Source organism: Trematomus bernacchii, unplaced genomic scaffold (assembly GCF_902827165.1).
Source record: "Trematomus bernacchii unplaced genomic scaffold, fTreBer1.1, whole genome shotgun sequence".
NCBI classification, from domain to species: Eukaryota; Metazoa; Chordata; class Actinopteri; order Perciformes; family Nototheniidae; genus Trematomus; species Trematomus bernacchii.
In genome coordinates, this window is record NW_022987573.1 from 1,187,850 (window position 1) to 1,207,018 (window position 19,169).

Below are 19,169 nucleotides of genomic sequence, written 5' to 3' on the forward strand. Positions count from 1 at the left end.
CAAAACATATGATGTAATTCCTAAATGAATAAATGATAGGCTGTTTATTATATATGACTGCACTTGGACCTGCTACGTGATTATTGTGCTATTTTTGTCGTGCCTGCCTCATGTATATCCTTTAACTCGAGGGGGAGGGGAAAGAAATCTTAAAATGTTAAATGCATAAACAATAGTAAAATCCACTCTCTACTATCCTCAGCAGAGGACAGTTGGCAGTTGCACTCTGACTGCTGTCGGGTATAACGGAGTGTTTGTTTTATCCCTTCCACGCCCAATAGTGTGTCTATGATGTTCTCAAATGGCAGCCCTGATGTTGCTTTATTTTTAGAGTAACAGAGGATTTTGACATTTCACTCGTTTGCCTCATCCTGTGTCGCATGGCGAAATCTTTCCGCCATAAAACAACAAAGAAAATCCCAAAGGTTGCTCAACACATTTCTTTGTTTCTCTGAGTTCTGGGTTTGAGTTTGTGAGTGTGTGTGTGTGTGTGTGTGTGTGTGTGTGTGTGTGTGTGTGTGTGTGTGTGTGTGTGTGTGTGTGTGTGTGTGTGTGTGTGTGTGTGTGTGTGTGTGTGTGTGTGTGTGTCTAGAACACTTATTTCATGACAAGTGTGTCCAGGCCCTCAGGGTATTTGCAACATACAAGGTAGCATTTGACGCTGCTGTGCATGTGTCTCGTTCTGTGCTGTGTGTGTGTGTGTGTGTGTGTGTGTGTGTGTGTGTGTGTGTGTGTGTGTGTGTGTGTGTGTGTGTGTGTGTGTGTGTGTGTGTGTGTGTGTGTTTCAACTGCTGAGTACAGGATGTGCAAAGCATCGAACATAAATGTGGGCTAAATGCTAGTGTACATACCCTGAAGCCCACTGCTAAATGGAAGTATTTACCCTTGGTTTGTATGTAAATGTACCACCAAAGGGAGGTGTGTGTGAGAGTTTCCGTGTGTAGAGAGGCTGTGTGGGTCAAGCTAATAAAAATATAAGGAATAGAATGGATACATTTTGTTCCATCTGTGCTTCGCGAGTGCACAGAGGACAGTACCACTGAGAGACTTCATAAGCCACAGATGGAGTTTAGTGCTGATCCTACACACTGAGGCAAGGCAAGACCCCATTTTCCTCTCACTTGACTCGACTTAATTAACCAGAATGAGTCAGAAGCAACATTCAGGATTTAAGATGTATTCTTATGGGATTGAAGATCTCTCTCTCTTTCCCTTTCTCTCTCTCTCTCTCTCTCTCTCTCTGGTTGACTTCAGTGCTAACTTCCTGCTCATTACTTTAATGATGGTGCTGCTGTGAGCTTATGCTCACGAGTGCAGTTTGCTTTTTAACACTGCAGTCTGGGAATAGGGAAAAATACATACACACCCTCAAACTCATGCATACAGCAACAGAATCAAATGAAATCACATATGCATTATGTATGTGTGTTGTATCAAAAACAGCTAGCTGCCTTGTCAAAAAAGACTAAATTCCAAGAATATTTCACAGCATGTATCGGTTTTGCAAGTTGCATGCATGGCCACAATGCACATTTACTGACAATAAAATAGTTTATGAGAGAAGGAAGAGTAAATGGGAATCTGGGTAAAGAGCAACAAACAGAGTTGTTCTCCTCTGAAGTATCAGCCTAACTCCCTACATAACTGTAATACAGAGAAAGCGCCTGACAGACAGATATATCCAACCCCAGCTCTCTGCTTTTGCTTTAGATGCATTATTCATCTGTGTGCCAATTTGGAGGAACCCTCCCAATCCCCCTGCTAGCACCAAAAAGGGGAGAAGCGCGAGAGAGAGACGGGCAACTAGAGAAAAATAAGTCACAGCTAAAATGTCAGAAAAGAGAAAGAGAGAGGAGAAGGAGAGGAAAACACCAGAACAAAAGAACGAGTGAGATAGACGCAAGAAAAGCGGGAGCAGGAATGGCTCAATCTCTTAGATGCAATGTAGTGAAACATTGAAACAGGATTTCAAATGATCCAGGGAGAACTCTCCCTATACAGCTCTGTCTGTTTCATCTACGCAAAGCAGATTAATGGCGATTTCCACATTAAAGACTATTAACCCTGTCGAAAACACAGAGGGAGCAAAGATCACGGGCCTGGAGCTCACTTCTTATAGCCTGACCTGAACCGCGCACCGTCACTAAATCATACGTTGCAGTATAAATGTCAGTGCCAGCACACCGTGAAACATTATGCGTACATTTTATAACTGCTCAATGGTACTTGGAACTTCCATTTTTCTTCATAGCCCCCTCTGTCATCATCTTTTACTGCCTTAACTGTCTTGATAATGTCAGGATCATTCCCTCCCAGTCGACCACATCCATGCTGACAGCTGTTGAAGCTCCATCCCGCAACAGCCTGCCCCAGATTTTACCCCACACGTTCAGCCCCTGTCCCCTGTCCCCTGTCCCCTGTCCCCTGTCCCCCGTACACTCTTTCCAGGTTCGTTACCTATCATGGCAGAAGGCTGTCACACATACAAACCAGATTTTTTTTAACATCCCAGACTAACAGAAGATAAATAAGTCACTCATAGCGCTGCCTCTTCACCAAGATGGATGTGTGTGTGTATGAGGTGGAAAGGGTGTGGGGAGGGGGAAAGGGTGTGGGGAGGGGGAGTGTGTGGGCTGGATCAGTAGGATTGCCGTTAATCTGCCGCCGTCTCCCCATAACGGAGCTTTTAGACCCAACAGCTGGTTGCGTCTACCCCCAAAGCCAAATGCACAGAGAACTGACTACCACACTATATCTATTTTCTCATACTTTAAAATAATCTGTGTCATATCCGACATGTGGGTTCATTATTTCATGCCGCCTTGGCGCTATGTGATCATTCCTACTGTAGTGTTATGAAATAGCATTAATGAACGGTGCAGCTGTGAAGGGCGTTGGCTGACGCTCCTCTGCTGAAGGATCTGTCAAACGGTGGAGCTGCTCTGAGGATTCGACTGTCAGATTTGGCCTTATTTGTGAGTTTGCTGTGATTCTGCTCCCTCAGCTTTGTGGTGTCACCATTCGGATTGCTTCAGATGGCTCCTGGGAGTCGCTCACATGGAGAGTATATGCCAGGCCTTACATCAGGTCAGTCTCTTTACCGAGACAGACAGAATGCTAAAGCTCCACCAATAACTCTGGTTATGAGGATTTACGCAGCTATGATAATCTCCAGAGGTGCTGTCATCACAATCATACAAGGCTGTTCAAAATAGGTCTCACTCCTTGCATCGACATTTTTTTTTATAACTATTTAGCAGTGAGGATACACTACAGATTTGCAGAGAAATGTGCACTAAAGGTTTCTTTTACATCTCAAGGTAATGTACCATAACATAACGCTGCGCTGCTTCCCTGTACACCTGCACAATCTAATTATATGTAAATGGAGATGGACAAAATATTAGCACCCTTCAGCAATGCATTACAGCATCCCTACTAACTATTATCTCAAAATGATAACAGCATTGACTCAACATTTCTCCAACACTGTCAATAAGTGCATTATAAGCACTAAGGTAGGACATTTGCCTACTGCGTTGTATTGGAATAGATTGTACTGCTGTCTCTAATAAACTAACTCAATATATTGTTTATAAGACACATTTGAAATGCTTTGGGCTGTGTGCACATTATTTTGTGACACAGCCCACATGCTCCCACAAATCATTTGTCAGCCAGCAGAGAGCACAATCACATATCAACTCACTAAAATAAAGATGTGAAAGTGGGGACTCAGTTTGTGTACTTATTATTATTTCACAAACAGTTAGATTTCTCCGTTTCTAAGTGTGTTTTGGCATCAACTTCATTTGTGGCTTCGATCCAACATCTGATTACTTCAGGATTACACCCCGTCTTAAAACAGAAACACAAAAGCCAAGTGTGAGTGCAAACAGAAACCCATACACGTGTAGACCCACATGGCAGAGGCAGGTCCCAGGTCTCGGGTGGCAAGTGATGTTTTCACACTTGTGTGGGGAGATTGCTATTTCTGCACGGAGCCAGATAACTCAATTATTCATCGCAGATGCTGGTGCACTCACTTTACCTCAATAAGGAAGGGGGCGGTTCGTCTTGCTCGTTGTGTGTGTGCCACGCCTGCATGTCTATGTGTGCGTCAGAGAGTGTGTGCGTGTGCACGAGGACCTCCAGCAGAAGATGAACTGCTGACATGCCACACCACAAAGTATGAGAGAGAAAGAGGCAAGAGGAGAAAAGGTAAAAGGAGCTGTCATAAACATGGCAATCAAAGAGATATGATGCGGGAGGTGAGGATCAAAGAGCAGAGGGAGAAGAGGGAAGGAATTAGTTCCCTTATCTTCTCTCTAAGCCAACTGTGCACCTTCAAATCCTCTCTGGCTCAATAAACAGTTACAAAGAAAAATACTTTTTGAATTACCAGCTAAACTGAAACTCAGCTACTGTGGCATTCAACCCATCTGCAAAAAGAGGTTATTTTTAAAGCTTCCTGTGCAGCTTGCTCCTGCGGTCTGAAGCTAAAGCAGAACATTTCAAGTCTGTTATTGCACTTGTTGTTATTCTCACACATATATCACACACATTTCTTCATCCCCTTTTGCCAAGCATTGTTCCAACAGTAAGTACAGAAGGAGAAGACGTACAGGAGAGGAGATAAATAGATAATATGCAAATGATGTGGTGACCTCGGTCGATTCAAACCCACGTAACGTATGGGTTGATGCCTACTTAGCCACAGACCTTTACACAGCGTATAGAGTAAAGGCTGTGGCTCAGTGTGTACGGTTGTAAGTCTACCGACAGCTGCTTAGTGCTGCCCCTAGAGCACATTTATCACCCCTGACACCATATGGAGTCCTGGGAGGTCCTGAACAAACACACTGCACACATAGCCTATAGACAAAGCCCACATATGCCCAAAGAGTACATGTAAACAAAGACAAATCGTCATACACAAACTATTTAGACAGGAAACATGTAATCCAAGTAACATGCACATTTTCTTCTAAATTCTGCACTTTTTGCACATTTGTTGCATCTCCTGGCATCAATCTTTGATTTACAACAAGTGAGAATGTGCACATATAGGACAGATTCATAACTCTGTGTCAGCGGCAGCCTATCTCAGCCTGTGCTGCTGCCCTTATTTCCCTGAGGACGACTCCGGAGAGCCAATTGGAGCAGTTACACATGTCGACACTTTCATGCAACCATTTACCACAGCACACTCGCCCAGTGGCTCTTTTCATCAACTTTACAGTCTGTAACTCTCACACCGACACACACTGTAGTCTGTATGTGCATGTTGTACATTTGCAGCAACACGCAAAGACAAAGTTAGCTGTCTCATTTTGACAGATCACACAAACACACACATGTATTCACGCTTTAATCTTGAGGGCGGGCAGAATCTATGAGCGATTTATTTTAGACCATTCCCCAGGGGTTTTACAGGACAGAGCCAGTACTCAATCCGATCACAGCATTTGCTTTCTATGTCAGCAATTTAAGAATCCTCCCGTTAGCCTGAGTTTGTCTGGTGTGTACATGTGTGTGTTTGCAAGCAAGCTAATGAGGAATAGAGAGAGAGAGAGGTGGGAAGCGGAGATGTGGGGAGAGAGGGAGAGACAGAAAGAGCGAACTGGCACTGTGATGAGTGAATACTGTAAGTTACCATACTGTCTATAACACACGCCCCCATGGTTTTGGGTGAGTCACTCTGTGCTTGCAAGCTTGCATCCCATCTTACAAGCCCTGATATGCGACACAGTTCCTGTAAATGTATGTTTGGGTGTGTAACATTTAAGCGAACCCTGAAAAAACATGAACCCCTGGTCGCTCTGTAAAAGCTAAGCTGAGGCACACAACAAAGCCAAAGCGCGCCACACCCCTCAACCGTCACGCTACCATCTCCCATTCACCACCCAGTGCTAAGTACCATCCGGATGACTGTGTCTAATTTTCACTGGATATACCATTTCCATTTGAAAGGTGGTTAGCGCCCATTGAACAGTGTTATCGTGGCTGTGCAGACAGAGAGAGGCTGCCCTGCTCCTCCCAGCCTCAGACAGAGAAGCCATCGATTTGATTCAGTCTTAAAAGCCGGGTTCGGCATCAACAATGGCGGCTTATGGAAAACCCATTACCCCAGGTGTATTCTGAAATGTTAAACTACATGCATGTTTGCCGTCTTTATCACTCTCTTTTTCTCTGACTGTCCTACACAGCACCACAGATGGAGAGGAGACAGGAGGGAGAACTCTGTGGGTTGCTTCTCAATGGAGTATGCAGGCTCCTCTCTAAGTGAGTCATGCTGCCTTTCTTTACACTTCTTGTCCAAGGCCACCTACCTTACACCTCCACTCCAACACAGCTACTGGCGAGTTACTACGCCTGCTCATCTATAACACTACTCACAACCTCTGACACTGTAGAAATGTCAGATGACATGCTGCTGCACTGAAAATGATATGTGATGTTTAACAATAAGATACATAACTTAGTAAGAGTAGGTTTGTCATTATTTTATGTTATATGGCTGGTAAGCCACATGTTTAACGTGTGGCTTATTTTCATTGGTTGACTCACTGTCCATGTCATGCTATTCAGTCTCATTAGCTTCCTAAACAGCAAAGCGTGAGTGGTGGAAAACTCCAATGTTTTAAATGGTTAGTTCCACTTAACGGCAGGATCAACATTATCTTCGGCGCCACTCATAAAAACAAGAAGCCATTGTGTAAACACCTAGCTAAATAAATGATGGTGCTACATTAATATAAACATCTCACTGTTCAAAAAAATGATTTAATATTAAACTATAAGTCCATATTTATCATATATGCACAAATGCCTTAATACTTGGATTAAGGTTGTGTACCTATTTGTCTTTATTTTTATTTTATTACTAATGTTTGCTTTAATTTTGTATTATTTAATGTCTTTTTATGACCTGCTATTCAACTTTTGCTGTAACACTGCACATTTCCCCACCGTGGGACTAATAAAGGATTTCTGATTTCTGATAAAGGCTGCATCTACCAATTATTTTAATTGTTGATTAATCCAGATTATTTTCTTGATAAACTACATCACATATTTCCCACAAGCCCTGGTTTTCTAAAAGTCCAAAGTCTTAGGAGTTAGGATATATACTTCATTTATAATTTATTCTTCAAGAACCAGTAAATGTTTATTAAAATAGTTGCCGATTGCGGAGTTACAAAAAAATAGCAGGCACACTTGAAATACATTACTATTAGCTACTACCGTTGTTACACCTAAAAGGTCACTTCAAGTTTTTTCAACACTGTTCTAAATTTCATAAATACATAAAAGGGACAGAAATCACATTTTACAGGCGTTGCTTCTCAGTGTGGAAGAAGCTAATCCTATCAGTAGTGATTTCACTCTGTGTTTGACTTGCTGGCCTTGCATGTTTGATGCCAGCGAGATGTGTGTGTGTGGCAGTGTGAACAGGGTTAATATAGTGCAGAGTTCTGCTAATTAGTTACTGCACGGTTTAGATAATTGGGTTATCAAAGATTCCATGACAGCGACCACGCTGACAGACCCAGCTTGATATTGATCTGATGGCTGAGTGAAGGGGACCAACTCAGCAGGTGCTTTCATTAAACAAGTCCAACACATGCAAACACAATGAGCAGCACATCCACACACACACACAAACGTGTCAGATTACATTGGAACGTATTACTTCTGCTCAGTGCTGACACCGAGGTGTACCGATCCCGTCAAATACAGTTTAAAAGCGCTGAAAAGGATGACGTGTGTTTACGAAATTGGTAACAAATGGCTAAATAAATATGGATTTGTGTCTGTGTTTGCATGAAAGAGAAGGAAAGTGTGTGATATAGAAAAAGAAAGAGACCACTTGGGACTGCAGCTCTCTTTCATGTGGAGGTGAATACATAAATAATAAAATGAAATCATCAAAAACAGCCCAAAATAGTTCCAGCCCTTCTCGCAGCAATATACACACAAAGCATCGTACGTTCCACATTCTTCAAAGTTATAGAAGTTGCTAACACTCTTCAAATGTAATTAACTCATATATTGAAATTTCACGACAGAAATATACTGTAGCTTTGTGAGGCAAGTATTCAAATGACATAGGTATAGAAATAGAAACCAAATGTCATTGTGCAATAAAAAGTAAAAGAAATTATATGGTTGTGTAATGTAAGCCGCAGCTTCCGTAGCTACCCATTATCTGATGGTAGTTAGGTGCAATCTGCAAGGTGCTGGGGGAGCGAAGAACTAAATAAAGATGTTTTCAAGGTTTTGAAGCACTGAGAAATCTCAACCCCAGTTGTGTCACTTCACTTCCTCGCTTAACGCAATCTGCTGCCTCTTAAAATAGCTCAGAGTTTCTCTGAAGTCAAGCTCTTGAGTTAACACCAAGATAGACAGATAGTGCGTGCTGCAAAAGAAACACAATGTCAATGCGAAAAGCCACAACATCCACGCTGCAAAAAGCACCAAAACACAATGCAACATCTGGGGATTAAACATGTGATGCAGCTGTGTGCCTTGTGTTAAAGGTGCATGCATGGTTTTGGCTGCTTTGGTTTTTGTTATCAGCCACCTGTGATAATTGGCACAACCTTTTTCATGGCAACAAATGCTTGTGACCTTTATTTCGCTTTTGAAAACTTGACGACATTTCTGACCTCACAGAGAAAATGTCAAACCAACGTCTGCTTGCGCAAAGAAATATCACGTTCATAAATGTGCCAGCAAAAAGTCTATACAGATTAGCTGCTCTTGCTTATGTTTTGATTTTGCTGTGCACTATTTCTTAAAGCCGACAGGCAGCCTTTGGAGTTCAGCTGATGTGATCTCTCTTTCCACAAGCCATTCTTATTAAGCAGCACCACTAAAAGCCCGAGGATTCTCTTACTAAACCAATCAATATAGGATCTGCCTTGCCACAGTCCCCAGAGCCCTCGACTCCACCCTTCATTCTTCCTCCGGCTTTCCCTGTCCCTACTGTCTCACTCATTCATACTCACCATGAAGAGGATGCTGCCGTGTATGTATGCGTGCATTAGTGTGATCCTGCACACAGAAAACCGTTCCGATACCAAATGTAGCAGCTAACTCAAACCTCAGGAGGTGAAACAGGTGAAAACGGTCTTCTGAGGCTGAGTTGAGGGCAAACTGCCGGGTAATGAATAAATAACAAACCAGTCAGCACCAACGCCCCGCTGTCCTCCCCATCTTTGAGTGCAGAGGCTGATCTCCCATCACTAACACCTGTGTGACTGTCAGAGGAATCAATAAACAGCTACTGTTGCAAAGGTGAACGTGCCTACCACTGTTCACTGGTTGCCTGTGTCTCATAGAAAGAAACATTCAAGGAATAGTAGCACACACATTCATGGTGATACTATAACCGGGTTGCTATTCAGAGCAAAACATACAAATATTTGCATACTGTAAATATGCAAATGCAGACAGATGGATGAAAAAGGTGTAGAAACATAAATACATGCACACAGCCAAATGCACTCGTGTGACAGATTGATCAAAACAAGTCGTTTTTTCATACTGAAATCTAACCGCTGCACATGATGGCATCACTCGGTTATCTCCATGTCTGATGCAAGAGGCCCTTTACGAACTCAGTTGTGTTTGCTAGTTGATGCTAGGGCTTGTAGTTGCATTATGAGTACTACACACTGCCACTCTGTGTCTAGACAAAATCAGATATTAAATTTGCTCAGTAGAAAGAAGCAAAGTCTGACGAAACACACCTGTGGCCAGCAAGTCGCTGCACTCACAGTATGAAAGCGGTTATGTAACTCTTCCCTTGCAAGAGCAGGCAATATTTGTATGTAAAAGTATGCCGAACTAAGAGCATAAAACACAAAGCAGAAGCGCATCCCGTCCCCGCTAATGGGACCCAGATGATTCGCTCTGTTTGCGCAGATTAGACTTGTTGTTGGTATAAACACTTCTCCACCCACAAGTAGTGACAAACTTTAAGAATGAAAAACAGTCTTCTCTTATTTAAGCATATATTCAGAGTGCTGTAATGTGGCTTTGGGGCTTTTACAGCGAGTGAAACAGTCCAACAGCCATCAGCAGTGTGCCATAAAAAGGTCAGTTAAAATGTCAATAAAAACATTGATTAGGTGGAATAGAAACGATGAGGGGAACTTGTGCTGGTCAGTTTATGCATGTTTTCATGTTTCCCTCACTGAATATTTTGAGTTGTACTGCACTTGATTTTAAACTAGAGTAGCATACTGTTCTGGCATTTTCAGAATCCTCTAAACCTCCAACCATCTGGATGAAATAATATTCCGTCTGTCACTTGATAAAAAATATATTTTAACCCATTTCCCAACTTGACTGTACATATACTTCCTAATGTAGGTAGCCTATAAAAAAAACATATTGCTTTTCTTTACAAAAAACGCAAGCACAATCTCTTGTTTGATGTGAAAATATCAAATACTGAAAATAAACGTCAATATACATCCATGATAAATGCAATTATGTTTAAGTTTACTTTTGAATTGAACGAGAGTAGTGAAAGTACATGGGAGGGTCAAACTGGGGCTAAAGTGGCAACTACACGGCCTTAGACGTTTTAAGATAAAGGGCATAGGTGACAGTGACAGTGATAAATGATAAAGCCACACATGAATATATTAAGGAGGGGATTTTTTATACAGCATCATAAGAAGGCCAATAAATCAAAGAGCACTGTTAAGACTACATATGAGCTGAGGCTGAAAAAAAATGTGTTCCCTTAATGGAGCACATTGAACCTGATGCTGAGACCTTGAGAAAGTTTTCAAACTCTCTAAAAGTTTAAAGAAATGCTAGGAGTATGGTTTTAACCTTGGAAACAAATGTGCTTACAGGCACACACACAATGTAGCATTTTGGTACATTTCTCACTAATAAAGCACCAAAACACACCTCAGGAGAAAAGCATGTTTCTCAGTACGGGTGGTTGGCTATAAGGGAAACTAGGATGGATTATCTACATGTAATAATGCAGCTACAATGTTCTAAACAAGCTTATTATTTCCTGTTCTTGTATAATGACTGTATCACATTAGACTTAATGGGGGGTTAACAGAATATCTATGTAAATCAGTGTTTTTTTCTTTGCTGCTTGTTTATAGTGTTGTATACAGTCATGCTCAGGGACATTATGCTGTAATGCTGCTGAGACATGAATCAATACTTATGAATTACAGTGCTCCCACTCTAATGGCAAGCTACTGCAATGCTGAACGCAGCCTGAGATGTATTTAGTGCACACTGAAATGACAGATGCTAAACTGCCTGTGCACTCAGCAATTATTGAGGGGGATTCTGTATAATTATATGTTAAATGTACAGATTGAACAAGCAGGACACAGGAACAGGTGTCAGCCTTGAGATAAAATGTACCGTAGTGTGAAAAAGATGAAGGTCAATGTCCTTTTTCTTTCTCTAGGAGGAGAGTTATTGAGACTATCAATAATGTGCTGCGCCATCATCATCTTTCTTAATCTTTGGTTGCTATGCTGATCTCGTTTTGTTTAGATGTGGTATTATATGTGCTCAATGTCAATGTTCAATATGGACAACAGTGGAGTAAAAAAACGATTCAAAAACGGTTTCATTCATTCATCTCACTTTTATCTGCCTGTCATGCCTTTGCTTTCTCCCTTCACTGCCCATTTCCTTGTTTCCTCCCTTGGTCTCTGCAATGCCTCTTATTGCCCTATACACGGCATTAATAATTGAGAGCATTTTATGCAGACAGTGAGTTTTGGTGCCCTGAGCCCATTGGTCACGGATCCATGGCACTAATGCTGGGTGGCAGGCCAGTTCCAGGCCCCGCACTCCAAGTCCGGGCTAGGGCACATCTGTCTGGCTGACTGGCCAATCTACGCCCCCCCCCACCTGATCCCTGAGCTATTATGCACTCAGCTGACATGTACACACACATGTGCGCATACACACTTCAAAGATTCACGGACCATTTACTCTGTGATCTGTAGAGCTCCAATCACACTCTTGCACCTTTTAGAAACAACCGAAGGCTTTGGACAATGACTGACATTTTCAAAACCCTAAATAACTGTGAACCGCTGCTCTCCCTTATAAACACTGTAATTCTCACTAACAGACACACCATCATACACTCTCTCTGTTTAATCGGTATTTATCTTTGTAGGACTATGATTACCTACTCTATGAAAAAGAGGGAATGGCTGTGGTGGAAAATATTATTTAGTGTTCATTGAAAAGGAAGGTAGTTTTATTAGACAGGAAGGCAGTTTAAATTGACCGGTTGGTTTAATGCCTATTGAAAAAGCCTGTAACTACTATGTGGCATTTATAGCGATGTTAAAGCTTCAAGGAGAATTTAAATCAAGCAGCAGAGCATTTGAGGACAACTTTAAACTCAGTAAGTTTGGAAGAACAATAGCAAGTTCATTGGCACTGTGATTTGTCTTATTGTTTGGATCACAACTTTATTGCTTAGAGAGCGGTAAGCGAACAAGGAAATACAAGTGAAATACAATTTACATTTTGATGAAACACTCGCCGCTATTCTACATAACACATGCAGTCATTTTCTATATGATACAGTTAACTATCATTATATTTGTAACACTATTCTCAATCGCACAAGATATATCATAATATTTCACTAGCATTTTCTCATGTTTTTTAACTGCCCAATAATAGCAGGTGTATTGTCTGTTCATTAGCCAGCTAACAGTGTACGCCACAACTATATGTGCATAGAGTAAGCCTATGTTACGTTTGATGCACAACTCAAAATCTGACTGACATCAAAACATAAATAAATGTGTTCTTTATATTATTTTCCATTTAACTATTATGTGTAGCTGTGTTTAGGACATGTTGACTGCATGTATGAGTGTAGATACCTTAATGATTGATCTACACTCAGTGGACACTTTATTAAGTACACCTTCACAATCCATGGTCTTCACTACAACAGCTCTGTCATAAATGTACCTGTGTGAAAGCGTTCATTTTTTGTTGGTGGAAATGTATTGATTATATTATATATTAATTAGTGATGTCATGGTAAAATAATGTGCTGCACTGGATTTTATTATATTGAGAAGTTTTTCAGTTTTTTTGTCATGTGGCAGAACATCAGACAGATCTCCCAATATAATGCAGTCTAGTAAAAAAAACAACAGTAGCTGGTAATCCAATGGGAGGCTGTGGCTCAGTGGGGAGTGTGCTGGACTTTGAATCAGGGGGTACCAAGTTCGAGTCCCACTGCAGTCAGCATGTCGTTCTGTCCCTGGGCAAGACACTTCACCCCAAATTGCTCCTGTGGGGATTGTCCACAGTACTGAATGTATGTAAGTCGCTTTGGATAAAAGCATCTAACAAGTGACATGTAATGTAATCCTATAATCTTATTAAACACCTCTGTGATAATGTAAGAAAAACTGAAACTTACAAGCAACAAAATGCAAACTTTATTTAAGAACAATTGTATTTGACTGCATTAGATTGTATAGGTGTATCTAATAGAGATGCTTAGACTAAGCGTGGGCATTATTCTGGATGTAAGGAAGATATGTACATGGAAAATTATACTGATGATGTGTGTGAGAGCAGGTATAATGTATAAGCTTAACAGCCACTCCTAAATATCACTCTTAAGGTCTGCATGTGAGTTTATAAAAGAGACAACATTCGCACGGGTATGTATGCCTGAGTAGGAGAAGAAGAGAGGGAGGTAGACAGTGCACAGAAGCCGTGGTGCAGGTGTGCAAGTGAACTCAAGAGAGTGTTTTCAATGAGATGAAGGTGGGAAGGGAGGATGGGATGGAAGGTGGAAGTGAAGGGAGGGATCGAGCGATAGAGGGAGGGAGGGAGGGAGGGAGGGAGGGAGGAGGAAGGAGCGCTCCAGTCCTGTCGCCTTGGGTGCATCAGCAGCAGGAATTGTTCTGTGCCCTGTGGGGGCCATCTGACTGTTCTGTCACCCTCCACAGAAGGCTGACTCTGCCTTAAAGTGCTCGGCCCCGCGCCTGCAGTTCGACATGCTTGATGTTTAATACATACAAAGGGAGAGTATTGAGAACGCCTCGGGAGAAATGCAGTACATAGGCTGTAAGGGAGATTTTTTTGTCAGTTTGTAGAACAACCAAGAATAGAGGAGCTCCTGTGCAAAGTGTGCGTGGGCAGGCTGTGAACATAATTGCCCAAAGCTGGAGCTCAATCGCAAATTTGAAATATACGAGATCCAAGAGTTAAGCACCTCTCAACAACATGCACTTGCAGTAAGTGGGGGACAGTTTCATACTGGTGATTGTGTAATGCAGTGGCTTATCTATGCCTGGAAACATACGTCACATACATTTGTGATGTTTCAGTCAAACAGTGAGGCTAACCTGAGCTGCAATGCTTCTCCCATTGTGCCCCTGCCCCTGCAATCAGTGCTAGTGCGGTGTAATTCAGGGCATCACTCCTCAATAAGGCAGGAGAATGGGCCTCAGGGGTGACCCTCCTGCTTAAGTCAACACAATGAGTGTAATGAGGTGAAATACACACACATACATGCACACACACCCACTCACACACACTCTGGAGATGGGAACCCTTGCTGCATAGTAAGAGGATTTCATTCATCTACATGCACTGAGCTTGCTTGAGAAGTTCTCCTCACACCCACACATTGAGCAGCACCGCGGGGCTTCACTCCGATCTTATTACAGGTGAGACATGTATTGCATACTATTTTAGATATACCATAGTTGTTCTATATAGTTCTATAGAGAAGCACTCATTTCAAGACAGAAAGCTATAATGGTTGTATCTTAACAGACAGAACTTGCAATGTCACCTATTAGCGGAAGATTAAACATCAAATTGATATTAACATTTGTTTGACATGCCTGTGTCTGCTCTCTTGCACCCTACAGTCTCTGAGTTCATCATTTTCGGAGTCCATAATTAATCAGCCCTGCTATGTAAGTAGGACTGGTGCCTTTCTCTTATCATCACATACAGCAGCAACCCACGCCCTCCGGGCCATCAGCGGATTAATGATGAGTGCCTGTGATAGGAGAGCCCCTCACAAAGGCTTTATTAATTAGCCTTGCAACGACACAGTGGCCGCAGTGTGCAACACATGCTCACTCTAATCAAAACTTTAAAGGGAACATGATCGACCTCCCAATCACCCACTGTAAGGCACTGCATGATATTAAACCTTGATGCGTGCATGCATTAAGTTGCGGGTGTGTGCAATGGGAAAGTGCACCGTTTCCAAATTAGCATGGTAACTTTCACACATCGCTGACCCACCCGTTATGCTGCACTTTACTAAGAAGCCTATGAATGATTGATCAGACAGGTGGGATTGAGCAGGAAATATTTCAGAGGCGATAAAGAGGGACGGGCGCGCTGAACGGTCCAAAACTGCCATATGTCACCAAAGTAAAACCGAAATGAAAGAGGTGGAGATGCATTGTACTCACTCGCCCCCCGGTGCGTTAGACGAGCATCCCGGTCTCTCGAGGCCAGCTCTTCAGATGAGTTCTCCTGGGACAGCACGCCTGGATCCTCACTATCATTCTTTGCGAAGCGCCAGCCTCCTCACAGCCTCCCCTGACTCTTCTTCTTTGGCATCACATGCAAAAACAGCTGCATGTCAAGTGAAATTCGCCTTCAGATTGTTGTTTCAGGGTAACAGTCGCCCGTCTCTCAGTATGTAGAGCAGAAGTGACAGCAACGGATTCCTATTTGAGGGGATGCTGACGCGCAACCGGAGGGGCTCGCCTCCTGCCTTTCTCATCTGGCTCCATCAGCTCTCGGTAAAGCAGCACCATGTGACTGAAACAACTGTCAACGCAAAAAGAATGAAAACATCGATTTCCAGTATGCCTTTCAGAATAAAACACTAATAAACAAATACAATAATCCTAATGAAGTTTGGATAAAATAAAACGATTAAAACTGAATATCAGCCCGCTGGAAATGTTATCAATAAACCATAATAGCATTTGAGAAAAACGGCTAAAAATAAATGGAATTAAAAAAAGTTATTACAAGTGTTCTTGATGTTTTACTTATGTCAACGTTTGGCCAATTATAATTGGATCAATAAACCTATATTTTTAAACACGCGCAGATCAAATTAAAAATATTTGAATACAGTGTTATTTTTATTGTGTTAATTCATTGCTATGTGTAGCGTTTTGTTCTATAAATTCTAGTGACAATAAAAATCACTTTGGCTACCTTCAGCAAGGTATACATATTGTAAAAATAAATAAAATAATAAATAAAAGTGAGTGTTGATTTAATTCATAATATTTATATGTAGCCAATTAAATCATATGAAGTTATTTATAGACCTTCATGCAATATAAATCTGTTTCACTTAGCTTAGCTCTTGTCAGTGTTCTCAGGAACACAAGTAGGCCTGTATTACAATGTTACAACCATCACAACCTACACCAGCGAAGACATGCAGCCCTCAAGAACCAGACATAATGTTATATTTAGGCTTCGTAGACGAAAATGGGCTTTCAGGTGAAAACTCGACTTATTCAACATTTCTCTAGAAAAAAGACTTCACAGGTATGCTTCGTTGTTAACAAGCAATGTGTTCAATTTTGCATCAATTGTTATCCAACATGTTGTTAGCCACCTTAGCTTAGGCCACATTTATTTTATTGAATATTTGCACCCGCTAGTGGTTTAGGTGGAGCCTTTCTGGAAGTGCATGGTATTATGTATAATAAAACAGCTTTATTGTCCAATGAATAGTTTGACACATCAGCATCACGTCAGCTATTTGGCCCATTTTAAACAACAAAGAGTGCATCAGTCGAAGGCCTACACATAATTAAGCTCTACTTCTCCAAATTTTAAATCGGTTTTGAATGTGGGGTTATAATTTCCTCACCTTATGTGTATAAAGCAATACACATTATTATCCTCCCCCAGAGAGCTTCTGATTTCCTTGTTATTTTTCCTATTCAACGTGTGCATCTATTCTAGGACATAGACTGTATACATTCTAGCGTTTAGGTTAGGCCATTATATTGTTAGATACAGTAATGGGGGGGAATACATCCAACTAACTATATGCTTTTACTTTGAAGGAAACCTACCTTATATGCTGTGTTTTCCAAGTTTGTGTCTGGCTTGACGTAGCTGTAAAGGCACCCATTCAATAAAACTGACCTCATAGACGAGTGCCTCCAAGTGGCCAGCGTTAGAATAACATGAAATGTTCAGAAGCGATTCTAGGGACCAGTATTTTCACCAAAGCATAATCCCATTATTAATTATTGACATGCTCCTCATAATAGCCTCTGTATTTATTCTTCATCAAGTCTAGGATTTTTCTTCATGGCAAGATAGTGAAGAAAAATCAGACGAGACTCTGCCTCCAAGGGCACATGCATAATCTTAAACTTTTATGAGTATGGGCCTAAATAAAGAAACATTCATATGCTTGAGGGACATCTGGTGGTAGCTGTAATTTTCAGCTACAGTATGTAGGGTAGTTTGTGTTGATAAATGTATTTTAGAGCTGAAGGGAGCAGCTCATTTAGCTGATTTAAGGTTATGATGTATTATTTGCCACAGTAGGTGTTAGGTGCACCAATGACAAATAGTTGGTGTTTTCCTTGTTGCACAGCAGCTCCCTAGGTGACACACAGTATTTCAGCATGAGTAATGACATCTTTTGTATGCCTGTGGTGTAAGCAAACTACTGTTTCACCGCAATTATTCGGGAGAGTCATTCAGAATGCTGCGAGTGTAAGAAAATATACAATCTAGTTTGCTGTCATGTCTTCGTCAGCCTCACAAAATGAGGAATTGGCTGTAAGATAAGAGTGAAACAGGCAGTGTCTGCATGAAGAATTTTCGCTGGGCTGTTTGAGCGCCAAAAAGTATGACAAGAGAAACAGAGAAAGAAAAAGAGTAACAGAGGGAAAGGCAGAGAGAGTGGGAACTAGAAGCGACAGCCTAAGACGCTTTCAGAGAGAAATAAAGGCTTGTCCTTTTGAGGTCTTTGCTCTATTGTTGTCCACCTACTAGCCAGACTCTTGGGTCTCCACCACAATGCAGGTCCCCTCAGAGCAGCTCACCACTGGCTGTCCTGTCACTTCACATTAGTGTCTTTGTGGCGAACAGTAGCCCCTGAGGGCCTGGACACACTTGTCATGAAATAAGTGTTCTAGACACACACACACACACACACACACACACACACACACACACACACACACACACACACACACACACACACACACACACACACACACACACACACACACACACACACACACACACACACACACACACACACACACACACACTCACACACACACACACATACACGTACACGCACACTCGCAGTCACTCGATAAGGAGGTGTTGAGCAAAAACTGGAACACAAGGAGAACTTCCATCAAGGCTCCTAATAGAAGTATAACAGTGACCTTATTTCAGCCTTGGCTTTTCTCTCTGAGTCTCCCTCCCACCCACCCACCCAGATACACACGCACAGACATTTCTATGGCACACATTTAGAAAACATGTTCTCATAAGAAATGCAGTTGTGAATGAGTGAGCTTCATGCTTGCAAGACGTTCAGCACAGTCACTAATGTATTCTACTAGCAGCTATTGCACTTACTGGTTTCATGTGTAACCGTAAAACATGACATCCATTATAAACAAATTGGTTAATGCCACTGACTACACACAAAAAATTGCTCCTGCATTTAATAATATGTTCGACCCGCTGGTGCCAACCTTACAACCTCATGTAATTCAGACAAACTGTGTTTTTGAACACTGTCTTAGGAGTTAAACGTTGTGAGTTGTGTGTAGCAAGATCAATAGTATGTTCATCACAAGCAGAAATAATGGTTAAATATAATAAATGTTCATTCTTAAAATTGAAAATAATACATTGATAAATACAACCCCAAACAGAGCGTTTTTTCCGGGTGTTTAACTGTAGTATTTGGCCTTTGGAAATTGTCTTGACATGCAAGCACTTTTGACTTATTTTTGTGTTGGTTTATAGGAAGCAAGTGGGCCTTCAGCCCACATCTTCACCTGCTGATGGAAAAAGGTATGGTTAAAAAGCTCCACAGAAAGGCTGTAAGTGGACCTCCAGGGACGATTATTGAT

The 19,169-nt window shown here is 41.6% G+C and overlaps 1 protein-coding gene across 3 annotated transcripts in view; it reads right to left on the reverse strand.

The window, feature by feature from the left end:
- LOC117479557 (WAS/WASL-interacting protein family member 1) overlaps positions 1-15,804 on the reverse strand; it is a 36,277-nt gene extending 20,473 nt beyond the window's left edge. For all 3 annotated transcript variants that reach the window (XM_034126635.1, XM_034126636.1, XM_034126634.1), the window contains exon 1: positions 15,489-15,804. The gene's annotated coding sequence lies outside the window, so the exon portion shown is untranslated. The remainder of the gene's footprint in view (positions 1-15,488) is intronic.
- Between the last annotated feature and the right edge of the window lie 3,365 nt (positions 15,805-19,169).